This window comes from Crocodylus siamensis, chromosome 1 (assembly GCF_052110815.1).
Source record: "Crocodylus siamensis isolate JL-2025a chromosome 1, ASM5211081v1, whole genome shotgun sequence".
NCBI lineage: Eukaryota > Metazoa > Chordata > Crocodylia > Crocodylidae > Crocodylus > Crocodylus siamensis.
In genome coordinates, this window is record NC_143395.1 from 48,832,441 (window position 1) to 48,849,024 (window position 16,584).

At 46.0% G+C, this 16,584-nt stretch overlaps 1 pseudogene; it reads right to left on the reverse strand.

Annotated features, from left to right (window-relative positions):
- Positions 1-12,084: 12,084 nt before the first annotated feature.
- The window catches only part of LOC149872792 (uncharacterized), a 48,850-nt pseudogene continuing 44,350 nt past the window's right edge, over positions 12,085-16,584 (reverse strand).

Sequence of the window (16,584 nt, forward strand, 5' to 3'; positions counted from 1 at the left end):
GACTCACCAATGGCAAAAAGCCACAGTTTGGGTCTGGCTCTGCTGTGAGATGCACAAGTTGAAGCCTATTGTGCCCCCATGACCCAAGACCCTAGCAGACACTCCAGACTTTGGAGACCTTGGCTCTTCTCACTTTAGAGTTGTTGTATTACCTTGGATAAGTCACTTAACTTTGCTGTGCCTCAATATCCATCTTTGTAGGTCTTGGGATAATTTTTATACTTATTTACTCGAGTCCCTGGCACATGTTCATTTAATGGTATGATAGGATCTGATCTCGGATGACCCCCAGTGCAGCTGGGAGGTAGGTGGGGCCTGTGGTGGGTTGGTGACAGATAGCTGCAGGAGGCAGCTGAGAGGAGCTGAAAAGGGTCATGTCCCCCCCCGGCTCCTACTTAGCCCAACCCCTCAGAGAGCCTAGTGACTGGAACCGTGTGAACAGAGCTTGTAAACAGTCACACTTGTTGTGAGGTCTGGGCCCAGTGTGTGAGTTAGCATAGGAGTTTGCACAGGAAGGCAAGCAGGCGGGGCATGAGGCTCTAGGTGTTGAGCCTGAAGAGAAGGGTCTGCACATCAGTAGCCTACTACCTGTTCCATGGTGGGGACACACTGCACCCCGAGGATCCCCTCCATGACTGGACTTCCCCTCTGGTACCACTGAGACCTGCATTCAGATGGAACCCATGGTTCCAGCCTCCGCTCAGAGAGAGCCCCTGGTTCTTGGCTGTGGGGGCTGCCTAGCACAACTGCAGGCACCTAGGATCAGCAAACCTCTTGTGAGGTTTGCTTCACATTGGAGTTTCTAGAGTGCCACATAGGGAAGGTCCAGACTGTGGTGCAGAGGCTGTGTGCCATCAGGGGTGGTGAAGATGAAATCAATGCTTACTGCCAGCCTCTTTGCCTGAAGCATGAAGAGGGAAGAGCAAGGATTGCTGACAGGATAAGGGTGGACAAGAATAGCTCCCATGAAGTCCAGTCAGGGGTCACTTGAATAAAGTTTGTCTCCGGCCCCAAGTCACATGGCACCAGGGTTACCACCTCCCTGGAACTTCACAAAAGGTACAGATTCCTTGCAGCACCAGTAGAGCCAAAAAAGCTGCCAGCTCTAGCACCTGAGGAAGAAAGACAACCAGCAACCATTCCTAAAAAGAAATGCAGAGTGGTCATCATGGGAGACTCCCTCTTGAGGGGACAAAGGGAGTGATCTGCTGCTCTGACCCCTTAGCCCATGGGGTCTGTTGCCTTCTAGGAGCCTGTATCCAGGATATAGCTGAGAGGATCCCAAAACATATCCGGCCCTTCAACCACTACTTCTGCTCCTCATCCATGTGGGCACAAATGACACAGCTCAGAGCAATCCCAGCTGAGTTATGAGTGACTACAGGGCTCTGGGGGTGGGGCTCAGGGTTGAGGGTGCAGGAGTTTTCTACTCAGCCCTTTCAGTTATGGGTCATCAGCATAGGAGGGAGAGATGAATTGAAGAAGTAAACAGAAGACTACAGCTTTGGCACCATCACAAAGGCTTTGGCTTCTTTGACCACAGTCCACACATCAGAGAGAGAGGCAGCAGTCTGTTGGGAAGGGATAGCCTCCACCTCACTCCAATGGGTAAAAATCTCTTCTCGGCCAGAATGGCTGACCTGCTTGACAGGGCTTTAAACTAAGTTTGCCAGGAGGTGGACGGACAACCACCACCGCACACCTACAAAGCAGCAACCACAAATCATCAGGTCAGACTGCACAGGGGAATTCACTCCTACCCCAGCCCAGGGACAAGACTCTTCTAGGAGTACAGGGAAGCCTAGGGCTTCTGATGGCAGACTTATTAGCATATATACAAATGCCAGGAGCCTGCGGAACAAACAGGAGGAACTTGTCCTTCTGCTAAACAAAAATTTCATAGGGATAACAGAGACCTGGTGGGACTTCACCTATGATGGGAACACAGGTATAGATGGCTATAGCTTGTACAGGAGGGATTGTCTGGCAAGAAAGGGTGGGAGTGTAGCTCTCTATGTGAAGGAGGAGTATGCTTCCCTACAAGCAGAGATTGGCACCCAAGGAGGGTGACTTGAGATCCTCTGAGTTAGAATATGGGTGGAATGTGATGAAGAGGATATAACAGGAGGAGTCTACCACAGACCTAATCAGGAAGAAGAGCTTGACCATGAATTTGCTGGGGAACTGGCAAAGGCTGAACACTTTTGGTGCATGGTTGTCATGGGCAACTTCAACTACCCTAACATCTCATGGGAAGAACACTCAGCCAAATCCGATCAGTCACAAGGCTTCCTCACTTGCATCAATGAGCTTTACTTGTCTCAAGAAGTCTACAGGCTGACAAGAGGTAAGACACTGCTGGACCTGGTACTGGCCAAAGGGGATGATCTAGTGAGTGACCTGAGAACCAAAGGGAAGCTGGGAGACGGTGACCATGAGTTGATTACTTTCTCTATCCATTATAAAGCTGGCAAATCAATCAGCAATGCAGAAATCCTTGACTTTAGGAAAGCTGACTTTCACAAGCTCAGGAGGTTAGTTGTCGAGGGTCTGAGAGGCCATGATCTGACAGGGAGGGGAGTTCATAATGAGTGGTCACTCCTTAAGGACATGATCCTTGAAGCACAAGGGAAGTCCATTCCATCCCATAGGAAAGGTAGGAAAAGGGCTGGGCAACCCTCTTGGCTCTATAGGGAACTTATGGACCCCTGATACCTGAAAAGAGAAGCTTATAAAGGATGCCTGCACCTGTAGGGATGAACTAGGAAAGCCAAGTCTGAAACTGAATTCAAACTAGCTACAGGAATTAAAGACAATAAAAAGCCCATCTTCAGATATATGGGAAGTCAGAAAAAAAATCCAAGGGCAACATTGGACCCTTGCTAAATCAAATGGGGCAGCTGACAACTGACACGTAGGAAAAAGCTAACCTCCTGCCTGACAAGATGAAGGATTGCCAGGGTAAAGGTTAACATACACCCATCATTGGTGATGATCTTGTGAGGGAATGCCTTGAGAGGCTGGACATCTACAAATCAGCTGACCCGGATGAAATATACCCAAAAGTGCCAAAGGAACTGACTGACATAGCATGGCCAACGGGAAGGATATTTGAGAACTTGTGGTGCTCAGGAGAGGTTCTTGAAGATTGAAAGAGGGCCAATGTGGTACCTATCTTCAAAACAGCAAGGAAGGAAGATCCAGGGAACTACAGGCCAGTCAGTTTGAACTCAATTCCTAGAAAGATCTTGGTGCTGAGACACATGCCAACAGTCCCACCAGGCCTTCCTACCCTGGCAGGGTGAAGTTTTAGGAGTCATGCCCGGCACCTGGGGTCTCCTCCCCAGCCCATACCTCCAAGTTTGTCCTGGCAGGGGAATGAGCTCAGAAAGGACATGTTCTTCCCTTGCTGGCTGGTGAATCAGTTAGTGCCCCCTTCAGCTGAGAGCAGGGCATTACCTGGTTTTTAAAAAAATGAAAAAAGGAAATTGGTGCAGACAGAGTGAGGAGGGTGGCACTCCATCCATCTGAAGGTGGAGCTTCAGGTGAATACCAGCTGCTACACCAAAACAGGATCCAAGCAGGTGCAGTGGGGTGTCACAACATCCCCAGCAATGTTGAACACCCTCTCGCTTGGAACACCGGTTGGTGGATAGGACAGGTGCTGCCAGGCAACTGTGGCCAGTTCCTGACATATTTGGCTGTGGCTTACCCAGTAGGCCAAGGGGTCTCAGTCCAGTGGCTCCACATCCTTGGCAAGATAGGTAGCCACCAAAGCCTTGGCACTACCTGCCTGAGTCTGGGGTCTGGTGCATTTGGACCCCATCATTGAAGGCATGCCCTTGGCCCACATTGTTAGTGGCTGGCGTGGAGGAGACTGGCTGATGCTGGTGTCAGTGTTGGTGCTGGGAGTGCTGCCATGGGAAAGTGGATCCCCCTCTTCCACATCCCCTTGCCCCTGCCCTTTGGCCTCCCTGACTTTGTTGACCAGCACCTGTGTCCAGTGATCAAGGGTTTTGGTGCTGCTGGTGGACATGCTCCCCTTCACCCCTGGGTCACACATGCCTGTCAGCATGTGGACCATACTGGACTGCAAGGGAACCAGTCATCTCCCGATGTCCTCCTTCAGCTGCCTCACCAGTGCCTGCACATCTGGTGACAGTGGCCTGCCCCAGCCAGGAACATTGATTCCCTGGAACTTCTCCATTTGGTTTTCCAGTTCCCTCACTAGGGGGATCACTGGGCTAAGGAGGGGATCACCAGCATTGAGGGTCTTGGTGGCCTCAAGGAAGGGCTTGAGGACCATCGAGATCTGGGAGATGGTACAGCTCTGTTCATGGGCTGCTGATCCCAATCTCCTCAAGCAAGGCCATCTCATGGATATCCTTCTGTTGCTCCATGAACCTTTCAAGCATCAGGTATGTGAAGTTCCACTGAGTCTCCACATCCTGCATGATTTTGTGCTATGGGATGCTCAGCTCTGCCTGTTTCTCCTGCAGCATTTTCCCCTCCTTGATACTGCATTGGAAGTAGCCAGCCACCTTCCTGCATTTTGAAATCAACTGACTCATAGTGGTAGTGGTGGCAATGCCATCCCTGTCCCCCTCCAAAGTGTCTCTGACTGTGAGGTGGAACTTGTGTGCCACACAGCGGATGCCAACAAATTTGGCATCACAGATGGCCATGGCCATATTGGCCCAATTGTCGGTGACCATGAACCCATGGGTGAGCTCGGCCTGCCCAACAAGCCAACCCTGTACCATGCATTCCATGGCCACCATGAACTCCCGTGCCATGTGGGACTCATCTAGCACCTTGGCTTGAAGGAGAGCCCACCAACAGCCTAACTGATCGCACCAGTGCCCTGTGAGGGAGAGGTAGACGTGATCCCACCCTGGCTCCTCCAGATATCAGAGGTGAAGTGCAAGGTGACCTGCAGCTCTGGCTTGTGCAACTCCTCCTTCAAGTACTCCCTGCATGCCTCATACAGGGAGGGCACCACCATCCTGCTAAATATGGTGCATGTTGACATTTGGTAAGATGGGGCCATGAGCACCATGAGCCACCTGAACCCTGGCCATTCACCTAGGGAGAAGGTCTGGCTATCCAGAGCTGGCTATCTCCCCAGTGGTCTGGGTGATCTCGTTCGCCTTGGGAATGTGCCCCCCTCTGTCTGCAGCGTTCTGCCACTGTTCCAGGGTAGCCTGCCTCTGCTTGGGGGGGGGGGCTTTGAAGCAAGTGGGAGACTTCCCTTTGGGCACACTCGCCCTGGTGCCAGGCTGAGAAAGAACAAGTGGTGAAGTGTTTCACCTCCTTGCCCCAGATGATCTGCCTTCGGTAGTGCTGGCAGATAGCAAACATGGGATCATCTGCCAGTTCAAAATGCTCCCACGCTATGCTACTCACCCACTTCTAGGTTGAGGGTGGGGTTCCTACCTTATCCCTAACCTCAGCAGGCTGAGGCACAACAGCAGGAGAAGCTGCCTCAGCTGAGCCACTTGCCTGATCCTCCACAACCTCAACCTCCTCTAAGGTGCTGCTTTCCAGAGAAGGAGACCTGGGTCTAGGGAAACTTTGAGGGTGTGGAGCACAAACTCTGATTTCTCCTCAGACCCCAGAATTGCTTGTGCTAGGGCACTCTGCTCCTGTTTCCAGTTCCACCTCCTCCACTGGCAGTGGGAGGTTCATGCTGGGAGATGACACTGGGGCAGAGGAGACAGTGATTCTGCTACTGGTGCCTAGTTCTGAAGTTAGGGGAGGTGGTGCAGGTGCAGGAACCTCAAGTACTGCTCCCACCTTCTTGCTTCCACTGGCAGCAGAAGCCTCATGGCTTTTTGGGAAGAGTATGCATCTTTGTTTGTGGTGGGGAGGGAACTTGCAGCTCTAGCTTTCCCTCTACCCCCTCTCCCACCCCTTCTAGAAGACCTGGCACCTGCCTTCCCAGCATGCTTCATATTAATCTTTCCTGTTCTGCAAAAGGTGTGTCTGACTTCATCTAGCTTGTCTGATTTGTTTGCTTTGTGTACTAGACTGCAGCTTGATTATTGGTTAATTGTTAACAGAGTATATAGTGTGTGTGTGTGTTGTTGTTGTTGTTGTTCTGTGATGTGCTGTCTGCCCTGACTCTGACTGGGTGACTTTTGGACTTCTTCTTGCTCTTCTAACTTGTCTGATTTGTTTGCTTTGCTTTGTGAAGTAGACTGCAGCTTGATTATTGATTGTTTGTTAATAAAGTATATGGTGCGTGTGTGTGTGTTGTTGTTCGGTGATGTGCTCTCTGAATGGGTGACTGTCTGACTTCTCTTTCTTCTTCTGGGTTGTGTTTTTCTTTACAGTTCTGTTCTATGTTGTGTAGTGTACCTAACATTTCCTCTTCTTCTTCTTCTTCTTCTTCTTCTTCAACTCTGAGTTCTGTGTGTTAAGCTGAATCTCTATCTGTCTTCTTCTGTGTTGTCTTTAATCAGTATGTAAACTATTAAAACTATTAATATTAAATATTTAATATTAGCTAATATTAATAACTAATGTAATGACTATATACATTATACAATCTCTTCTTCTATGAATATCCAACTTCTATGATCTGTGTGAGTGTGTGCAATGTGTGCTTCCCTAGACAGTGATGGATCACACTGCCAGGGAAAACCCTGAGCTTTCTTTTTTTTTAAGTTTGCAAAAAAAAAAAAAAGAGAGAGAGAGAGAACAAGTATAAGTTGAAAGAAATGAAGTGGAGAAGTATTAAGTAGAGAGATTCTAAGCTAAACTAAGCTATATCCTATCCAATCCTTTCTAAGAACAAAAAGGAGCAGGTGACTGACTAGGAAGCAATCCAGGCAGTCCAGTACGTTTCTGATGCTGTTGTTCACTCAGAACCAGCTCACAAAAGGCACAGCAACCCTGCAGAGAGAGGCTTTTATGTTGTTTTTCTGCCCTCCTCCCAAACACTGTGATTGGAAGGACAATCAGAGAGAAATCACACTCACTGACCAGATAGAGATGTCAGTCCTTCCCTCCCTGCTCCCCCTCCCCCTGCGACCCCTACTCCTCTCTCTTCTAAGTTTCTGTTTCCCCAGAAACACCACCTTCCAAATCTCTACCAAATCTCTTCTGAATCTTTTCCAAATCAATTCAGAGGCTCCAAATCAATTCAGAAAGTTTTAAGCTCCTAGTGATTTGATTTGGATTTGGAGATTCAGCCTCTGAATCAGGCCAAATCTTCTTTGAATAGAATCGCAAACTGAAGCTTCACACAGCCCTACTCAGCAGTGCTACACTTGCTAGAACCATGACTGAAAGAGATTTGGCCCAATTGTCAGGCCCAGTTCGCAAGATGAACATGAGCCACCAATATGATGCTGCAGCTAGCAAAGCAAACAAAACTGGTTTGCATCTACCGATACATCTCAAACAAAACCAGGAAGTCATCCTCCCACTTTACCTGGCCTTGGTGAGACTGCAGCTGGAATACTGTATCCAATTCTGTGCTTCACAGTTTAGAAAGGACATGGAGAAACTTGAAAGAATCCAGAGCATAGGCATGTGCATGATTAGAGGACAAGAGGACAGGCCTTATGAGGAGAGGCTGAGAGCCATGGGACTCTTCAGCCTGGAGAAGTGAAGATTCAGTGGTGACCTGGTGGCAACTTAAAGTACATAAGGGTTATGCATAAGGAACTGGGAGAACATCTCTTCACCAGGGCGCCCCAAAGGAAGATAAGGTCCAATGGTCATAAACTTCTGAAAGACTTCTTTAGGTTGGACCTAAGGAAAAACTTCTCTACCATCTGAGTCCCCAGGGCCTGAAATAGTTTCCCCCCAGAAGTGGTGCAAGCACCTACTCTGGACACTTTTAAGAAACACTTGGATGCCTATCTTGCTGGGATCATTTGATCCCAGCTGACTTCCTGCCCCTTGGGAAGGGGGCTGGATCCAAAGATCTTGCAATGTCCCTTCCAGCCCTAATGTCTATGAAATCTATAAATCATTCCCAATTACATGAGGATGAGTTCTATAGGCTGCAAAACTTTCATTTACCAAGGGTTTAATTTAAATCAAAGTATATTTTCAGGTTGTTTGTATGTCCTTTTATCTCTGTATTGTCCCAAATAATCCCTTTCCATGAAAAAAGGACACACAGAGGAGATTGCTGTAGAGATTGCTCCACAGTTTCTGATAAAGGTGGTAGAGTTCGTTGTAAAAGCTGTTCCCCAAAGCTAGTGGAACTCTGGCATTTCATTAAAAGCCAAGGGCATCCAGATAAGCTTTGGAAGTTCCCTCTGTTTCATAGTTTCTAGGGTCAGAAGGGACCTGAGTAGATCATCTAGTCCAACCCCCTGCCATGGCAGGAAAGAGTACTGGGGTCAAACAACCCCGGCAAGGTGTACATCTAACCTCCTCTTAAAGACCCCCAGCGTAGGGGTCTCCTGGTATCAAGGACTGACAGCAGCAACTATCCTAGAACTTCCATTTTAACACAGTTGTTCTTGCAGGGAGTACTCCAGATTTTGCTGAAAAGATAATACCGCATCTCATTAATCTGTACTATATGTGTAGAAAAAGGAGTATTTGGGATGGATGTATGGATGGATGGATGGAGAATGGTTCCAGCTGTTTTTGTCCATAAAAATGACAAAATCATTTAAGAGAATAAAAGTGTATTAGGCCAAAATAACAAAAATAAGCAATAATGAGCCCATGGGATTCTTTTCCACCCTTTAATATTAAATATATTTGAATCCAGTTGAAATAAACCATACTTGGTTGCTTAAAGCCTATGAAAAAAAGGTAGAACTTCAGCAAGCAATTTATCTGAAGATTCTGCAAGGGAAGTTATAATACAAACACTAACTCTGAGGGAAAGAGGCATCCTAAAACTACTTAAAGGTAGCTTATACTTGTTTAAAGGCAACTTACTTTGTGGAACAGTAGTAAACTAAGATGATGATCAAGTAGTTTTCAAACTGAATATTCTGATATTAGCACTTAAGGCAAATAGATTTTCCAGGGAGTCCTATATTTACCTAAGCAATCATTTTGAGAGGCACTAATTACTGTTTATCTTATTACTATTTTGCTGTATTTTTTAATTGTGAACAAGCCAATGAGAATGTAATTGTGCACTTTAATGTTTTTTGGGAAAGAATGCTGCCACTAAGCTCTTTTCTTATTTTTGGGGTGTGTACAGACATTTGTGGAGGTTAGGGGGAGGTTAGATCAAGTTAAAAGTGGCCACCTGATCGAAGATACATCTGGCTAATGAGGGGGGAAGCTTGGGGGGGATCAGTGGGAAAAGCAAGGTCTGTAGGAAGGCTGGGTGGGTTGAAAGGATCAGGGGCAATTGGGTTCTATCCAAAGACTTGGGAGCTATTTTTATCCCTCTGACCTCCCCACCTTCAGATGAACAACCCCACCAGCAAACCAACTCCTGCTTAATCCTTTATGCCCTTCCCCTCAACCTGACTTACTTCCTCAGCTCCCAGCACTAGTGAACACTGGTAAAATTGGCACTGGAAACAGCTTGTGGGATGAACCCTTGTGGTAAGTATTTATCCATGGGGATCTTGCAAAGGACCACTCTTTACTGTCACATCTTCAAACTTATGAAAGAAATAAGGGAAGGTTCAGTGATGGTACTATGGGCCCCGGCAGGTATACTTTTGCCAGAACGTGGGATGTATATCCTATCAATGCCAATGAAATGTTTGCAGGTGCTGGGTTGCAGAGATGTCAATTGCGTCTGCCCCTTCTCATCTGATCGTGTTGTAGAAAGGAACTTTGGCTACCGCAAGGACTTCCCCAGTCCAAGAAGAAGTGAAGAGAGAAAACAGAAGGAGAAGAAATCCTCATACTGGGGCCAATGTGGGATAAACCACTGTCAAACAGAGTTTTCCCCTTTTCCACAATATCACAGGTAAGTTAGTCTTTAACTCTTATGGGTCAACAGCCTTCCCCTTGGCTGGGGTGGCCCACTCTACCATGGCACCTCTCTGTGCCTATATCAATGAAAAAAACAATGAGAGCCTGGTAGGTTGGCCAGTTGCAACAGAACCCCCCCCCCCACAAGAATGGATCCAAAGGAGAAAAAACATAGTCTGAAGAAAAATGCTCACCACTGTCCTCAGACTGAACCACAAACCCTACTCAGAACCTTTAAATCAAGTTCTTGGAGCTCTCCCTCTTGAGGTAGTGAATTCCTCCCCTCCAGCCTTCACTGCCTGCAGAGCCGGGTGCTGGGGGGAAATGTTGGAGGCCCCTCTGGGTCTCCTCATTGCAGAGGTGGGCCTGCTCCCTCTGGATCCATCTGCTCTCCATTCTATGCTGCCCAGAATCTTCTCCCTCTCCCCAGGCTCTGTTCCCACTTTCAGTTTTAAACTGCTGGGGTAGCAGAGCTTGATGACATCATCACCAGCACACCCTCAGAGTTGCACATATTAAAGATTAATAAAGCAGTGCAGTGGTGACACATGCTGTGCTTGCTTTACCTCTTCCCTACCTGAAGGTGAGGGGTGTTTTTTTTCATCCAAGCCAGATCACACCTTGCTGTGCTGCATCCTAATGGTAGGGTGTGCCTGTCTTCAAGGGGCCCACCTTATGAGTTTTCCATCTGGGAAAGAGATGAGAGGCTGGGCAGCTAAAAATAGCCCCATGCCAGCGAAGGTAGGAAAAGTGCAGCCCCAGGACTAGTGTCAGCAGCTGGGCTTCCTGGGGCTGCATTGGGAACTGTACAGGAGTTCAATTAGATTGGGCTCACCTGTCCTGATCTAAGTTAGACTACCGCAGAGGTATACATAACTTAGATTGGGTTGGCCCTCTTTAGACCAATCAAACCTTCCTGAGTGTCTGTACAGTTTGCAGTTAGATGGACCTAACTAGGGATCTAAGTGTAAGGTCCACACCTGACTGAACTAAATTAGATTGGATGACCATTTTAATGTGATCTAACCGCCCCCTAAACTCCCCAAATGTCTGTATGTACCCTTGATGTGCAACCTCAAGGCACCTTAACATGTTCCTCATTTAACCCGTATGTTTACCCCTAAATCTAAGTCTACCTAATTTGGCATCCTAATCAACACTGTAACTATTCTACACCCCTACTCAAAGATTGCAGCTGTTTTAAATGATCTGCAAGTTTCATTACAAGCCTGTCTTTTATTAGACAGGCTTATAATAAAGCCTGTCTTTGTGTTTGAACTGTGCCACTTCTACCACAGTCTTGAGAGCTCTGCTTTTGTACATGATACTGCTCACCTGCTCTTGCTCTGCATGTCTCAACCCAGAAATGAGGTGGTGAAGCTCCTCTGAAGGCGCTTCTTGCCACTATGGTCACAGAGTGGTGCTTTCCACACTGCTGTGGAAATGGTATTACCCTATGAATCCAACTTGCTTGGCAAAGTAGTAGGTTGCTTCTTGGCCCTAACGTGATTATCTTTAATCTCAACTCCATCCTAACTGTAGAGGGTTTCCGATATCCTATGTGGAAGATAGCCTAGACTTATTGTGCCAGGTGAGATCATTTACTAGAACACTTAAGCATTTTGTTTTTTATATAGAGTGACATAAAGAAAAGGAAATGATTTTACACAGGATGTGCATTACTAATATTAAATCCTTGTGCTTTATTTCTCCTTGTCAGTGCAGAATTAGGTTTTATCTGATGTCAGAATGCTGGATGCGGCTTCTTTTTTCTTCTAACCTCTTTCCACCATCATTTTCTTTATGATGTAGGCCGTCACATAAAACTTGTCTGGCATATTCGAAGCAATGGTCACTGCTAAAATATTGAATTTGTCTTCAACAAAATTCAGTGGAATTTCTTTTACTTAAAAAAAAAACCAGGAGATGAAGATAATGTACCATACATTTGTTTTATAGTTAACTTTCTACAAAACTAATCTGGGCACATAGTGTACATAGACTATATCTATAAAAATAATAGGTAAAATTAAATGTATAGATTTTTGAAGGAATAACTTGTCTTTTTTACATAAGTGTATTATGAACAACTCTGTGTATGCATGTATATGTAACAATTACATTTTTTTGTAGAAAACCAAATAATTGCCTAATTTTTCCTTCTAAACTTCATTCATCAACTAGCACCATGTCACCATATCTTTCTATAAGAATGACTTTATTTGAAGCTACTATAGAAATTGAGCAGCCTTCCAGGATTCTAAAAAGAGAACATACATGGAATTATTCACTTACAGAACTGAAAATAAAAATATAATTATAGAGTACAGTGTTATCCTAAAAACATAATTGCACAACTTAGCAAAAAGGATGAGGCCATGGCAGCCATGAAGAGTGAGCTAAATAACTTGGTAAACTGGGCCCATTCAAGCCAATTGCATGCTAATGCATTCAAGTACAAAGTTACAAATTTAGGGAAAAGAAATGCAAACTATACTAACAGAATGGAGGACTGTACTTCAGAAAGCAATGACTCTGAAAAGGATGTAAATGTTGCAGTGAGCAAACACATCATCACAAACTCCAGTACAATATTGTGGCAAAAAAGCGAATTTAATCTTTAGAGGTAAAGACAAGGGAATGGTGAGTAACAGAGAAAGGTGGTGATTTTACATCTATATCTGGTAAGGTGAGACCAGTCCTTGCATACCATACACAAATCTTATGCCACCTTTTAAAAAGAGGATTGAAAAATTGGAGAGGATACAGAACAAAAATCTTCAAAAATTATTCAAGGGTAGAAAAAATACTGTATAGTGAGAAATTTACAGACCTTTCTGTTTAGCTTCACTAAAACAAGATGGAAAGGTGATTTGATTAGAATGCATAAGTGCTTTCAGGGGGAGAAAATACCAAGTACTAATGTGCTCTTTAGTTAGCAGAGAAAGACATAAGAGCCAAGGGCTGGAAGCAGAAACCAGAGGAATTAAAACTGGAGATCAGGCACACATTTTGAATAATGAGTGTGATTAAGCACTGGAACAAACTATCAAGGGAGAGTCTCCCCTTCTGTTGGACTGAGTCTCAATTTCCTGATGTCTCTAAACACAAAGTATCAGACTTAGTACTGGAGTGGAGTGAATAAAGATTTGCAAAGTAAATTTAATGGCCTGTATTTTACAGTAGATCATGTCATATGAGTCTTTCCTATACTCTATAAATATGTTCATTTGTGTGCCTAACCAGCCTTACTGGCCAGAATAGCAGGAAACAAAACTATGGATAACTTGCTTTGGACAAATCTAGCAATGAATATCAGCTGTCCTTTGAGGAGATATCTGTTATAGCAGCAGGAAATTCCTGCCTAATATGGCAGTCTTAAAATTCTATTTTAATATGGTCATTGCGTCTTAACAAGAACTTCAAGTCTGTTGTATTCTCACTACCTGTCTTACCCTGCAGATCCCATACTATACTTCTTTAAATGTAAACTCCAGTCCTTCTCCTGAAGGCACTTCATGATCCAGATGCAAAATACATTTATGTTCACTTAGTGCTTCTGGATGAAGATATGGCAGCATGAGCTCTCTCTCTCAAGCAACTATATTTTCTCAAGCACTAATTCAGCACTGTGGGGCAAATTTCTACATAACCTAAAACTAGCACAAACCTTATACTTATAGTCCCAGTGCAGTGGATTCTGCTTTTGTTAACAAAAAGGTTAGTGGCATAAATTATTACATATATATTTTTTTTTAATCCACACACCATTTCCTACTGGAGATGAGGACAGAAAAAAAAGAACTAAGTATAATAGAGGCCAGTCACATAACACTGCTGGAATGTGCTCAAAGCATAGAGAAGTGCTACAAGACCTCTTACCTTTATTTGTTTCTCTCTCCTACCTATCTTCCTGTGTTTCTTGTCTATAATTTATCCTTGGTATGTTCTTTCTCTGTTTTTTCCAGATGGTCTCTGGATCCTTGGGCCTGATTCAGCACCGCTTCAACAACCACCCCCTTTCATGATTCTAGATTTCATAGATTTCATAGACATTAGGGCTGGAAGGGACCTCGGAAGATCAAGTCCAGTCCCCCGCCCAAGGGGCCGGAAGTCAGCTGGGGTCATAGGATCCCAGCAAGATAAGCCTCCAATTTACTCTTGAAGGTGTTCAATGTAGGTGCTTAAACCACCTCTGATGGCAGACTGTTCCAGACCTCGGGGGCTCAGACAGTAAAGAAATTCTTCCTTATGTCCAGCCTAAAACGGTCTTGCAGGAGTTTATAACTGTTTGACCTCATCATCCCTAGGGGCACTCTGGTGAACAAATGATCTCCCAGATATTGGTAGCCATCCCTAATAAACTTACAGACGGCCATCAGATCACCCCTGAGCCTGTGCTTTTCCAGGCTAAAGAGCCTCGTAGCTCTCAGACTGTTGTCGTAAGGTCTGTTTTCCTGACCTCTGATCATGCACATGCCTTTTCTCTGGACTCTCTCAAGCTTCTCCACATCCTTTTTGAATTGTGGGGCCCAAAACTGGACGCAGTACTCCAGCTGTGGCCTGACCAAGGCAGAGTACAGCAGGAGAATGACGTCCCGGGATTTGCTTAAGAAGCATCTATGGATGCAAGCCAGCGTTTTGGTCGCTTTACTAGCCATAGTGTTGCATTGTAAGCTCATGTTCATCTTGTGGTCAATGATGACTCCCAAGTCTCTTTCTTCCGTAGTGCTAGCCAGTGTAGCACTGCCGAGCCTATAAGGATGCTGCAGGTTTTTCCTGCCAAGGTGGAGAACCTTACGTTTTTCAGTATTAGACACCATCAGGTTCTCATCTGGCCATTTGCTGAGCCTGTCCAGGTCAGCCTGGATCACACTCCTGTCTTCAGGTGTGGATGCTTTGCCCCAGAGTTTGGTGTCATTGGTGAACTTGGCCAGTCCACTTCTGACTCCAATGTCCACATTATTAATGAAGATGTTGAACAATATGGGTCCAAGGACAGAGCCCTGGGGGACCCCACTGGTCCTAGGGCACCAAGATGATTGACTTCCATAAGTTACTACCCTCTGGGTCCTACCACAGAGCCAATTTCCCAGCCAGTGGATCATGGTGGACTCAAGGCCACAACTGGCCAGTTTCTCCAAGAGGTGATCATAGAATACCAGATCAAAGGCTTTTTTGAAGTCAAGATATATGACATCAATCTCTTCTCCCTTATCCATGTGATAGGTCACCTGGTCATAAAAGGAAATGAGATTGGTCAAGCAAGACCTACCCACAACAAACCCGTGCTGGCTATCCCTCAGGATGTTGGCACTGGCCAGTCCATTAAGGATGGCCTCTTTAATAAACTTTTCTAACACCTTCCCCAGGACAGAAGTCAGGCTGATGGGCCTATAATTTGCCAGATCCACTTTCCTCCCTTTCTTGAAGCTAGGCACCACATTCGCCTTCTTCCAGTCTTCGGGCACTACACCACAGCACCAGGAGTTCTCAAACATCTGTGCCAGGGGCTGGGCTATGATGCTCACCAGCTCCTTGAGTACCCTGGGGTGTACATTGTAAGGGCTGGCTGACTTGAAGTTGTCTAGCCTCTCAAGGTGTTCCTTCATGAGGTCAGCACTGATGGAGGGCAGGGGAACTCCCTCACCCGGACCTGCATGTCCCGTAGTGGGCATGGGCATCCCGTGTGACTGATGAAAGACTGACGCAAAGTACCCATTTAATAGGTTGGCTTTTTCTTGGGTGTCGGTTGTCAGTTGTCCCATCTGGTTTAGCAGGGGTCCAATGTTGCCCTTGCTTTTCCTCCGGCTCCCCACATATCTGAAAAAGGAATTGTTATTATCCTTGATGCTCGAAGCTAGTTGGAGTTCAGTTGCAGCCTTGGCTTTCCTGGTTTGCTCCCTGCAGGACCAGACCAGTGCAGAATATTCCCCCTGGGAGGTGAATCCCATCCTTCATCCTTTGTAGGCCTTTCTTTTTAGCCTCAGGAGGTCTGCTAGATCCCTGGAGAGCCAGGGTGGCTGCTCTGCCCTCTTTCTGCCTTTCCTCCAAGATGGAATAGAATTAGCTTGTGCATTGAAGATCACTCCCTTAAGGAGAAACACTCTTCCTGAACTCCCCTCCCCCGGGGTCGTGGTCCCTTAGGGCCTCACTGACGAGCCTCCAGAGCTTGTCAAAGTCGGCTTTCCTGAAGTCAAGGACTTCAGTGTTGCTGACTGGCTTGCCAGCTTTACGGCAGATGGTGAAGGTGATCAGCTTGTGGTCACTGTCATTCAGCTTCCCATCGATTACTAGGTCACCGATTAGGTCATCCCCAGTAGCCAGTACCGGGTCGAGCAGTGCTTTACCTCTTGTTGGCCCGTAGACTTCTTGAGTCGGGTAGTGGTCATCCATGCATGATGGGAACTTTGCGACCACTTGGATTTTGCTGAGTGATCCTCCCATGAGATGTCTGGGTAATTGAAGTCACCCATGACAACCATGGTCCTGGAGCATGCGGCCTCAGCCAGTTCCCAAGAGTTTTAGAGAGTTGACTCTCTACTGAAATCAGTGGCATTACTGCAACAAAATGCTGAAGTAACACAGTAGTGAATTGAGCCATTACTGTCCATTTCTTTGTGTCGCTTTCCTTTTGGTTTGTTTACTGCTTTTCTTACTCTTCTTTTT